Source organism: Protopterus annectens, chromosome 4.part1 (genome assembly GCF_019279795.1).
Source record: "Protopterus annectens isolate FY-2018-M chromosome 4.part1, PAN1.0, whole genome shotgun sequence".
Classification (NCBI taxonomy): Eukaryota; Metazoa; Chordata; order Ceratodontiformes; family Protopteridae; genus Protopterus; species Protopterus annectens.
In genome coordinates this window covers 99928612-99940811 of record NC_056734.1, presented here as the reverse complement: position 1 = coordinate 99940811, position 12200 = coordinate 99928612, and the positions used below count along the sequence as shown (strand labels likewise).

Genomic DNA, 12200 nt, shown 5'->3' with positions numbered 1-12200 from the left:
ATAGTGCCTTTTTTAGGAAAAGTGGTGGGGTTAAAACTACCAAGATAAAAATTTCAAAAAAATGCAAATTAAAGGTCATGCTGCTAAACGCTAGGAGTCTAAACATGGAACTTCAGTCATTGCAAGCATTCTTAACCCTGGAAAATGCTGACATCTGTGCAGTCACAGAAACCTGGTTCAAAGCTGCAGAGGGCACCCCAGCCTTACCTGGTTACTCATCAAATCGTACATTCAGACACCAAACTGTGGGTAGTAAAGCCAAAGGAGGTGGAGTTTCAATGTATATTAAAGACATACACATCTCCAGGCTGGTCAAACAGTATGATGCACAAGAGACACTCCAGGTGCAGTTAACCATTGACAAAACCCCTATACAAATCATAGCTAGTTACCAGCCCCCAAATATGACTCAAGATGCCAATCTGCCTATCTAGACCTCTTTGAATCTATCAAGATTCAACCCCTTACCCTGATCCTGGGTGACTTTAACTACCCAAACATAGACTGGAAGAACTACTTGTGCCAGAACACAAATGTCCAGAGATTCCTCGATTTTTGTCAGTGCTAATGCTTTAGAACAGCTAGTCGATATCCTCACAAGAGGTGATAATATCTTGGACTTGGTGTTAACCAACATTAACCACTTTGCAGTATCATCCTCCATGGTAAGATCCGACCATAAAGCGGTCATTTTTGAAGTCACCATCTCCCCAGACCCCCTCCCCCCAAGCTAGTGTCAACAAACAAAACTTCTCCAAAGCTGATTACAGCCTCCTGAGGGATGGTGTAAACGGCTTCACAGCCCCCTCCCACTCTCTTGGAACTTGCACCAGTATCCAAAACTATACCAAAACACTATAAGAGCATTTATATAGATGCATGGAATCAGGAATACCAACAGGACTAAATCATTCCCAGCAAGGAAGAGTAAACCTGTCTGGTGGACACCTGCAATAAATAAACTCTATAACAAAAGGAAAAAAATGCTGTCCAGGACCAAGAAGGAGCAGGTGCCCAATTGGAAGCAATCTCTCCTTAGCCTGAACAAGCAAATAAGAGCACTAGTAAAATTCTCCAAAGCAAACTTTCAAATTGGCCACATCTACTAGAGACAGTCATAAGGCCTTCTTCACATATGTCCACAGTCTCAAAGGAAACACTCTGTTCAGAACTGGTGGTCAAGGATACCACATATGCAAATGCCGTAGATATAGCAAACTTGCTGGCTGACAGATTCACCAAAAACTTCACCCCTCCGTCTCCCCCATCAGTAAATCGGGACATTCCCAGTACCTGCCCCCTTCCCCTTATATCTAGGGAACAGGTCATCAATGCTTTCTCAAAAGCAAAAAAATACAGCCTCCATGGGACCCAATAACATCTCAGACTGCATCCTACATGAATTCAGGCAGGAACTTGCAGCACCATTAGGAGTCCTATTCAACCAAAGCCTGAATACTGGCTTTGTCCCATCTGAGTGGAGGACAGCCACTGTCATCCCTTTGCACAAAGCTGGAGCATCCACCCTTCTAGGAAATTATAGACCCATCAGTCTAAGTAGCCTGATCTGCAAGGCCATGGAAAGGATTATCATGGACCTCATTAACAAGGACACTGGCAACCTCCAAACACTTGATCCCACACAGTTTGGCTTCGTCAAGGGGAGGTCATGTCTATTTGAGACAGTCACCAAAGCCATGGATGAGGGGAAGACTATGCACACTGCCTACTTTGACCTGGCCAAAGCCTTCAACACTATTGCCCATTCAGGCGTAATAAATAAACTCTCTCAACTAGGCATCAGTTCGTATGTTATCAGATGGGTAGCGAACTGGCTGACTGATAGAACCCACTTAGTCAAAGTAGGGGAAACCACCTCAAGCAGTAGACCCGTAATGAGCGGCATACCCCAGGGTTCAGTCTTGAGGCCTCTGTTATGTGGGATATACTTTTCTGAGGTGCAGGCCAAAACCAGTGGGCTATGGCTGACCAAGTTTTCAGATGACTACAAGCTGGGTGCTGACATCAATTCCCTAGTGATGTGGATATCCTCCAAGAATGTCTCACACAAACAAATGACTGGTACCAGAAATATGACCTCAAGCTGAATACCAAAAAAATGCATCATTATCTCCTTTAGGGAGAGTGATGTCCCCACAAATTATCACATTAATAACAGCATTCTAAGCACGAAATCATTCGTGAGGGATTTGGCACCCAGGTTGATAGCAGCCTGACTTTTGACTACCATGGTTTGCAGTCACTGCATTTGGGTTATCTGCCTGCAGGTAGCCCTCAGCCAGCGTGAATACCAGAGTCTTGGGATTTCTGCGTTGGATGCTGTCGTTTCTTCCATGACGTCAGGTCATCAGACGTATAAAACATGCAGCCGACGCCATTCCATCAGTCTTTCTTGCTGTGCAGTGCCTGAAGCAGAAGCAGTTCGCAAGTGCCAGTCGGCCGACTCCTGAAATTTTCGTTTTTCGAGTTTCAGACCTGAAGTCTTCTATAAGTACCCTGTTGGGGATCCTTTTTTCTTGCTCTAACTGATGTCAGAAAAACATTTAATAATTGTCTTGCCTGTGGAAAGCAAATACCTCACAAAGATTTTCATTCTTACTGCATCACCTGTTTAGGCCCAGACCACGACGTTCCTAGCTGTTGGTTTTGTGCCTTGTTCAATGCCCGAATTATTTGTCGTTGGGCTATTTTTGTAGCTAAATTCTTTCGCCCTCGATCTCCGTACTCCGAAATGTCTTCGGTAAGCCATCCAACTACCGATCTTCCGAAAAAATGAAAGGATAAAGACCGAGACAGACCGCATAGGTCCAAGGCTGCCAACGACGCTACCGTTAAGCTAGTCGCCAGTACTCAGTGAGGCACTTTCGCAGCCCCTGATACCCGCTTTTACAGATTCACAGGCCTCTACTGAGACCCATTCGGAGTCTGGTATGCCACGAGATGCTTCTTCAACTATGGAACCTATGGATGTTTCTACCTTGGATGGGTCCAGAGCCGCTGTGCAGCCACTGGCTTCTGAGGGTGTTTGCACGCCTTCCGATCTTCATATTAAACCGACGACTTCCTTTCAAACCAAAAATACCGAATTTCTCAGGCTTAAGGTTCACACTACACCTAGGAAACAGAATTGCCACAAAAACAAATGATTAGAATGGCTGAGGACCTCATTACTTTAATTAGGGGAAGTCAGCCTTCCCCCTCAAAAAGACCCAGAACTGATTTTCCTACTGATTCTTCTGATCAGGAATCTGATTACTCTGATCCTTCTGATTTCCAAGATGTACCCTTGTCTACCTATGAGGATTCTGATGCAGAGGATTCCATTCCCTCTGCTTCCCCTCCAGAGGAGTTTTCCTTTGGTGAAACCCTGCCCACCCTTAGAGAACACTTCCGCAGGGAGAGCCAGGACTACTCCCAGTCCAAAAAGAGACTCGGAATTTTTAAGCTTACCTCAGCACAGGCCTCTAGCTATCCCTCTTGTTTTGGAAATTGTAGATGATGTCTTCCTAGAATCCAACCTTACTCCTGATACCTTGCCTCCAGCTCCCAGGAAACCTGACGGGTACTATAGAGTGCCTGACTCCCACAAATTCCTTTTTAGGAATCCTACTGGAATCCAGAGACCATTTCCCAGTGACCAAAAGGCATTAAGGCTACAACTGCCAAAAATCCTACCCCTTCGGACAGGGATTCCAGGGCATTAGATAGATGGGGAAAAAAGGTATACACTTCCGCTACGCTTGCCTTTAGGGCTTTAAATTGCCAGTTTCATATGTTAAAGTATCAGCAGCATATTATGGAGCTAATTAAACAAAAAATGTTGTTGATACCTGATTGTGCAGAACACAAAGATTTACAAGAGTTAATGCATTCTGCTAACCAAGTTGGTAAATGTACTTTGCAATGTGGGTTTGATGCTTTAGAAACATCTTGCAGGGCTGCTGTCACTGGGTCTGTTCTTAGAAGACATGCTTGGCCTACGGAACAAAACTTGCCAGATCAAGTAAATGCAAAATTACTGGATGCACCATGAAATCAAGAGCGTCTATTTGGTAATAAAGCAGTAGTAGTCCTCAAAAGAATGGAGGAGAAAGCTAAATCTATGCAAACTGTTAAGGATTTCTTACAAATACAGCCACCTAGATTCAGTAGGCTTTGGCCTGCAAAAAACTGGTCTTTTCCAGTCCCTTCCAGGCCTTCTCAGTCCAAACCCAGGGGCAGCAGACCACCAAGACTTCAATCTCAGGCTATGCACAGATCTAAGCAATGGATTGCTCCCATGCCCAAAGCAGGGAGTAGGAAGCCTCCATGCTTTGGTAAAATTTCACAGTGACTTATCCTTAACTCTTCCAAGCCTTGCCCAAGTACTTCCATCTTTAGGAGGAAAACTTGCACTGCATGCCAAAAATTGGCAATACATTACCCAAGACAAATGGTTCTTAAACATTGTTTTCCAGGGATGCAGATTCCAGTTCCACTCACTCCCATCTATAAGCGGATGGCCAGACCTACCACCAAGCTAGTGGGCAGATGCCCAAAAGCAAGTACTTTCTCTTCTCAGTATCAAGGCTATTCAACCTGTCCCAGCAGAACAAAGGGAACAAGGTTTTTACTCCAGACTGTTTCTGGTCCCCAGAAAAGAAAACTCTTGGCGTCCTATCCTGGATCTGTCTAGTCTCACCACCTTTTTGGTGGTTCCAAAATTCAAAATGTTAACTCTCCAACAGCTGCTTCCTATGCTAGCCAAGGACTCCCGGCTAGCAACCCTAGATTTAAAAGAAGCTTATCTGCACATTCCCATAAGGGAATCTTGCAGAAAATACCTATGCTTCAGAGCAGGCTCTGTGCACTATCAGTTCACTGCACTTCAATTTGGCTTAGCTACAGCGCCCAGGGTATTCACAAAGTGTCTAGCTCCAGCCATTGCATATTGCAGGCAGAGAGGAATTCAAATTTACCCATACTTGGACGGTTGCCTGATTCAGGTGGACATTCAGAAATTGCTACTTCTGCACCTGGCATGTGTAAAGAGACTTCTCACTTCACTGGGGTACACCTTCAACGAAAAGACATCACAACTGGTACCCAGCCAACAGATTGTATTCCTGGGAGCAAGCTTGAACACAACTTAACAGATGGCATTCCTCACTCTAGAGAAACAAATTTATTTGACAAACTATTTCACTCTACTGGCCACCAAAACCTGGCTGTCTGCAAGAAAAATACTGCAAGCCGTAGGGTTCATGGCCTCTTGCATTCTACTAATTCCATATGCAAGACTGCATATGAGGAAACTTCAATGATGCCTAAAAAGTCTCTGATGTCAGCATTCTCAGGACCTGGAACAATGATTCCTATCATTCCTTGCCTAAGGACAGTTTCTTTGGTGGGCAGAGGCCTGCAACTACAGCAACGGACTCAGTTTCATTCTACCCCTTGCCGCCCAAACCCTAACAGACGCATCAGACTGTGCATGGGGGACTCGCATGGCAGGGCAGTACATTCAGGGCAAATGGAACCCAAAGCAAATGCACCTGCATATCAATCAAAAAGTAACGTTAGCTGTGCAGAATGCTCTGAAATCCTTCAAGGGCGTTATTCTTCCAGGACAACTATTGGTAAAGACAGACAACACAACAGTTATGTGGTACATAAACAAGCGGGGGCTAACCCATTCCTACCCACTCTGCAGACTAGCCATGGCTCTGTGGAACACAGCCTTGAGCAACCAAGTGCACTTACAAGCTCAATTCCTGCCAGGCAAACTAAATTCACTGGCAGACTACTTGAGCAGAAATCTCATGGATCCACACGAGTGGGAACTGGAACCCAAAATGTTCAAGCTTTTGACGAACAGGTGGAAGGCACCAGAGGTGGACCTTTTTGCTTCCCCTTAGAACTGTCAGTTGAACAAGTATTGCACCAGAACTCCCCACAGCCAAGCTTGGAATGTGGATGCCCTGTCATTCTCACATGGGAAAGCCTCTCAGTCTGTGCCTTTCCCCCTCTGCCATTCCTCTCAAAGGTTCTACTAAAAATCAAACGGGACAAGCCAAGGATAATCCTGATTGCGCCAGACTGGCCACGCCAGCACTGGTACCCTATTTTGCGCAGTATGACAGTGCTATAACCATGGCACCTGCCTCAGACTCCTTGCCTGCTGTCCCAGCAGGCAGGCCAGATTCTGCACCCTCAGCTACAGACCCTGAACCTTGCAGCCAGGTTAATCCCCTGAATTCATCACCAGCAAACTTCAGTAAGCAGGCGCTTCATGTAATTCTTGAGGCAAGGAGGCCTAGTACTAGAAAATCCTATTTGGAAAAATGGAAAAAATACTGTTCCTGGAGTCAGTCTCGAGGAATGAGTACAACTGTGCCCAGCTTACCTCATATACTAGATTACTTAACAGAAATGCTCCACAAAGGCCTATCCTTCTCTTCAATTAAGAAACATGCCTCTGCCATCTCAGCTCATTATAATACTGAGCCACCCCTCTTCTCTCATCCTCTGCTAAAACAGTTCCTGAGAGGAGCCAAAAATGTAAGGAGAGCTCCCACTCCAGCCTGGGACCTTAACTTTGTATTAGAAAAGCTCACACTTCCACCCTTTGAACTTGCAGCCACAGCAGAGTTAAAATTCCTCTCATGGAAAACAGCTTTATTTCTAGCCATCACTTCAGCAAGAAGAGTGTCTGAATTGCAGGCCCTTATGGCAGTGGAACCCTTCATTATCTTCCATGCAGACAGGGTTTCCCTCAGGACTAACCCATCATTTCTGCCCAAGGTGGTGTCTAGTGTGGCTTTAAACCAGTCCATTCATTTGCCAACCTTTTTTCCTAATCCTGAGAATAAAGGGGAAAGGATCCTGCATTCTCTGGATGTGCACAGGCAGCTTAGGTTCTATCTGGACAGGACTAAACCTCTTAGAAAATTTGACCAGCTGCTAGTCAGCTTTGCTGCAGGGGCAGAGGGCAAGGCCATTTCAAAGCAAACCATTTCTAAATGGATAGTACACTGTATCCATTTCTGCTACAAGCACCATGGGAAATCCACCCCACAGGGGATCAGAACTCATTCCACTAAGACTACATCTACCTCTACAGCATTTCTCAGGGGAGTCCCTACCAGGGACATCCTGGAAGCTGCAAGCTGGAGCTCTGTACACACTTTCACCAAGCACTACCACTTGCCTATATTTTCTAAATCCAGAGATGGATTTGCCACAGCAGTCTTTCAGGGCCTGCTTCATAACTACCTCCACCCTTCCTTAGCTTTGGGAATCTACCCAAATGTGATGACTGTGACAGTGAAATACGATGAAATAGTACAGTTTTGTACACTTACCATAAATGTAGATGTTTGAGTGTATTCACTGTTGCAATCTTGGATGTTCTTCATGTTTCACTGTTGTAGTCATTACATTTGGGTTATCTGCTGGCAGTAGCCCTCGGTCGGCCTGAATAACGAAGTCCTGGGTCCTGCGTCGGTTGCTGTGCCTTCTTCCATGACGTCAGGTCGTCGGGGGTATAAAACCTGCAGCTGACGCCATTACATCAGTCTTTCTTGCCGTGTTGTGCCTGAAGCAGAAGCAGTTCGCAAGTGCCGGTCAGCTGACTCCTGAAATTTTCATTTTCGAGTTTCAGAACCGAAGTCTTCAGCTAAAGCTAAGTACCCCGTTGGGGAAACTTTTTCTTGCTCCTTACCGATGTCAGTCAAAGTTAATAATTGCATTACTTGTGGAAAGCAAATACCTCACAAAGATTTTCATTCGTACTGTATTCCTTGCCTAGACCCTGACCACGATGTACCTTGCTGCTGGTTTTGTGCTTTATTTAAACAGAGCACTATCCATCATCGGTATATTTTCAATTCTAAATATTTTGGTTCTCGGTTTAATTATCCAGAAATGTCGGTTAGCCTTCTGACTACCGGGATTCTGAAAACACGCAAAGATAAGAACAGAGACAGGCCGCCAAGGTCCAAAACTGCCGATGACGCTTCTCCTAAGCCAGTCACCAGTTCGCCGGTACTCAGTGAGGCGCTTTCGCAGCCCATGATACCCGCTACTTCTGACTCACAGGCCTCTACTGAGACCCATTCAGAGTCCGGTATGCCGCGAGATGCTTCAACTGTGGAACCTGTGGATGTCTCTACCTTGGATGGCTTCTGAGGGTGTATTCAGGCCTACGGACTTGCATATTAAACCAATGCCTCCTCCTTCATTTAGGCCAAAATCTCGAACCATGCCTAAGAATCCGACGCCCAGGCCACATGCTCAGGCCTCTATGCCTAAAAAACAAATGTTAAGAATGGCTGAAGATCTTATGAGGGGAAGCCAACCCCCCCCCCCTTCTAAGAGACCTAGGACTGAAGTTGTTTATGAATCTTCTGAACAGGATTCTGATTTTTCTGATTCTTCTGATGATCTGGATTTGCCCTTGTCTACTTATGAGGATTCTGATGCAGAGGACTCTATTCCCTCTGCTTCCCCTCCAGAGGATTTTTCTTTTGGTGAAACCTTACATACTCTAAGGGAGCATTTCCACTGGGAAAGCCAGGATTTTTCTGATTCGAAAAAGAGGCTTAGGGATTCTAGACATTGTTGATGATGCTTTCTCAGAATCTAGTTTGGTCCCTGATTCTTTGCCTCCTGCTCCCAGAAAACCTGACCGATATTACAGGGTTCCTGATTCTCACAAGTTCCTTTTTAAAAATCCTATTGCGGATCCAGAGACTATTTCACAGGGACCCAAAGGCATTAAGGCTTCTACTGCTAAAAATCCTTCCCCCTCTGATAGAGACTCCAGGGCGCTGGATAGATGGTGTAAGAAGGTTTACACTTCTGCAACCTTGGCCATTAGGGCTTTAAACTGCCAGTTTCATATGTTAAAGTATCAACAACCTGTTATTGGATTGCTTAAACAGAAAGTGATGTTAATTCCTGACTGTGCTTAAAGTAAAGAATTACAAGATTTAATGCATTCTGCTGAACAGGATGGAAAACCTACTTTGCAGTGTGGATTTGATTCATTAGAGGCCTCTTGCAGGGCAGCTATTACTGGGTCTGTGCTCAGAAGGCATGCTTGGCTTAAGGAGCAATCTTTGCCAGATCATGTTAAAGCTAAATTGTTGGATGCTCCCTTAAATCAGGACCGCCTGTTTGGCAACAAGGCTGAGGAAGTTCTTAAAAAGATGGAAGATAAAGCTAAAGGTATGCAGACTGTTAAAGATTTCTTACAAGATGTTCATCGTGCATACAGCTGCAGTCATAATAGATGGGTTATCCTGCCGTCAGGCGGGTCCTCGGTCGGACGAATTCCAAAGTCTAGGTCCGGCGTCGGATGTCGTCGCTTCTTCCCTGACGTCAGTGCGACAGGGGTATAAAAGAACCAGCCGACGCCATTTTCTCCAGTCTTTCTTGCGCGGTGCCCGGCAGAAGCAGTTCGCAAGTGCCGGTCGGCCAGCTCCTGAGATTACTTAATATTTTTCAACCAAGTCTTCTTGAAAGCTAAGTACCCGCTGGGGAAACTTTTCTTGCCTCAGACCGATGTCAGACAAAGTTAATAATTGCATTTCATGTGGGAAGCAAATACCGCATAAGGATTTCCATTCCCTCTGCATTCCTTGCTTAGGCCAAGACCACGACGTCTCGGCCTGTCGTTTTTGTGCTACATTCAACAAACGCACTATTAAGCGTTGGGCGAAGTTTGCCCAACACTATTTTGGCAAAAAGTTTAATTACATTATGTCGTCGGATACTCCGACTTCAGTTTTGAGTAAAAGACGCAAAGATAAGGACCGACATACGAGGTCCGTGACTTCTACCGACACCACGCTAAAGCCAACTACAGGTGCTCCGGTTCTCAGCGAGGCACCTACGCAGCCCCTGACTACCGAGTACACTCCCTTAGCGGTGTCTTCTGTGCCCATGGTCGCTGGCACCTCGGCCCACACCCCAATTACAGATACCGACGCCACTCTTGGCGGGGACGGGCCTGCCACCTCTCAAGGTGTCTTCAAGCCTTCTTCTTCTTTTTCCATTAAGGCTTTCACTAAATCTAAAGCAGCCATGCATACTAAAAGACAAGCTCCACAGGGCCCCTCTCAAGGCCCCATGCCTAAAAAACAGATGCTCAGAATGGCTGAGGATTTGATTACTCTTATCAGGGGTTCTCAACCCCCATCGGACAAAAGGCCCAGAGTAGAGGAAGAGAATACCCTTCCTCGGACCAGGCCTCCATTACTTCAGAACATTCTGAAGACCAGGAACATTCATACTCCCCTTTTGAAGATTCTGATGCAGAGGAGTCCATTCCCTCTGTCTCCCCCCCTCTGTCTCCCCCCCTGAGGACTATTCTTTTGGGGAAACCTTGCATACCTTGAGGGAACACTTCCACTGGGAAGGCCAAGATTACTCAGACTCCAAGAAAAGGGTCAGGGATTTCCTCTTACTCCCTCTGCACAGGCCTCTGGCTATCCCTCCTGTCTTAGACATTCTAGATGATGTGTATTCAGAGGCCAGCCTTAACCCAGATTCTTTACCTCCAGCTCCAGTCAAGCCTGACAGGTATTACCGGGTTCTTGTTTCAAACCAATTCCTATACAAAAGCCATGCGGCTGACCCAGAAACTATTTCACAGGGTCCCAAGGGAATTAAGGCCTCCACTGCCAAAAATCCATTACCTTCAGAGAGAGATTCCAGAGCTTTAGAAAGGTGGGGGGAAAAAGGTATATACCTCGGCCACTTTAACCATGAGGGCATTAAACGGTCGGTTCCATATGTTCAAGTATCAACAGTTTTTGTTATCTCAGTTGAAAAGCAAAATGTCACAACCTGAACAACCAGACTTGAAGGAGTTGCAGGATTTGTTGCATAGTGCAGAACAAGTGGGTAAACATACCTTGCAATGTGGTTTTGATGCTTTAGAGGCCTCATGTAGAGCTGCTGTTACAGGATCAGTCATACGTAGACATGCTTGGCTCAAAGAGCAAACCTTACCAGATCATGTCAAAGCTAAATTACTAGATGCACCTCTTCAAAAAGATGTATTGCTTGGTGTTAAAGCTGAGGAGGTATTAAAGAAAATGGAAGAAAAGGCAAAATCAATGCAAACAGTGAAAGATTTCCTACAGGTACAACCTCCACGTTTCAGTAGAAATTGGCCTTCAAAAAATTGGTCCTTTCCAGCCACGGACAGACCTCAAAGAGGTAGATACAGGCACCCGAGGGGTAGAGGGCAATCTCAAGGATCATTTAGAGGCAGACAATGGCAAGCACCTACACCAAGAGGTGGAGAGGATAGATCACAGCCATTCAGACAGCAGATCCAATGACTTTCCCCTTTCCATGCCAAGCAAAGCTCTAATGGCAGCACCTTTAGGTGGAAAACTGGCATTTTCGAAAAATTGGCATATTGTCACAAAAGACAAATGGATCCTGGACATTATAGACAGAGGCTACAGATTCCACTTTCACACCCTTCCAAAAATGAGAGGCATGCCAAACATGCCACAAAATCAAAGGGCAGAGACACAAAAAAAATTCCAGCTCTCATGGACATGAAAGCTATTCAAGAAGTACCTGCACAAGAACCGGGTCAAGGTTTTTATTCCAGACTATTCCTGGTACCAAGGAAGGACAAAGATTGGAGACCTATCTTGGACCTATCCATCCTAAACACATATTTACTCGTACCAAAATTCAAGATGCTCACATTACAGCAGCTTCTTCCCATGCTGGGCAAGGAGTCTTGGCTGGTAACATTGGACCTCAAGGAGGCATACCTGCATGTCCCTATCAGACAAGATTGCAGAAGATACCTCAGATTTCTTGCAGGTTCAACCCATTATCAATTCTCTGCATTGCCCTTTGGCTTATCTACTGCGCCCAGAGTGTTCACGAAATGCCTGGCATCAGTAATTGCCTTCTGCAGACTTCAAGGGATACAAATATACCCATATTTGGACGACTGCCTGATCCAAGCGGACAGCAGACACATACTTCTGAAACACCTGTCGTTTGTAATAAAGTTATTGAACTCTCTGGGATACACAGTCAACAAAAAGAAATCAAGACTAATACCCTCTCAAACAATAATTTTCCTGGGTGCCAGCTTGAATACAAACACCCAGATGGCCTACCTCACGCCAGAGAAACAAGGGCAACTAACTCAATACTTC

The 12200-nt window shown here is 45.5% G+C and overlaps 1 protein-coding gene across 1 annotated transcript in view; it reads left to right on the top strand.

Annotated features, from left to right (window-relative positions):
- The window catches only part of SLC25A36 (solute carrier family 25 member 36), a 950543-nt gene that overhangs the window by 123246 nt on the left and 815097 nt on the right, over positions 1 to 12200 (top strand). The gene's annotated exons all lie outside the window — the stretch shown is intronic.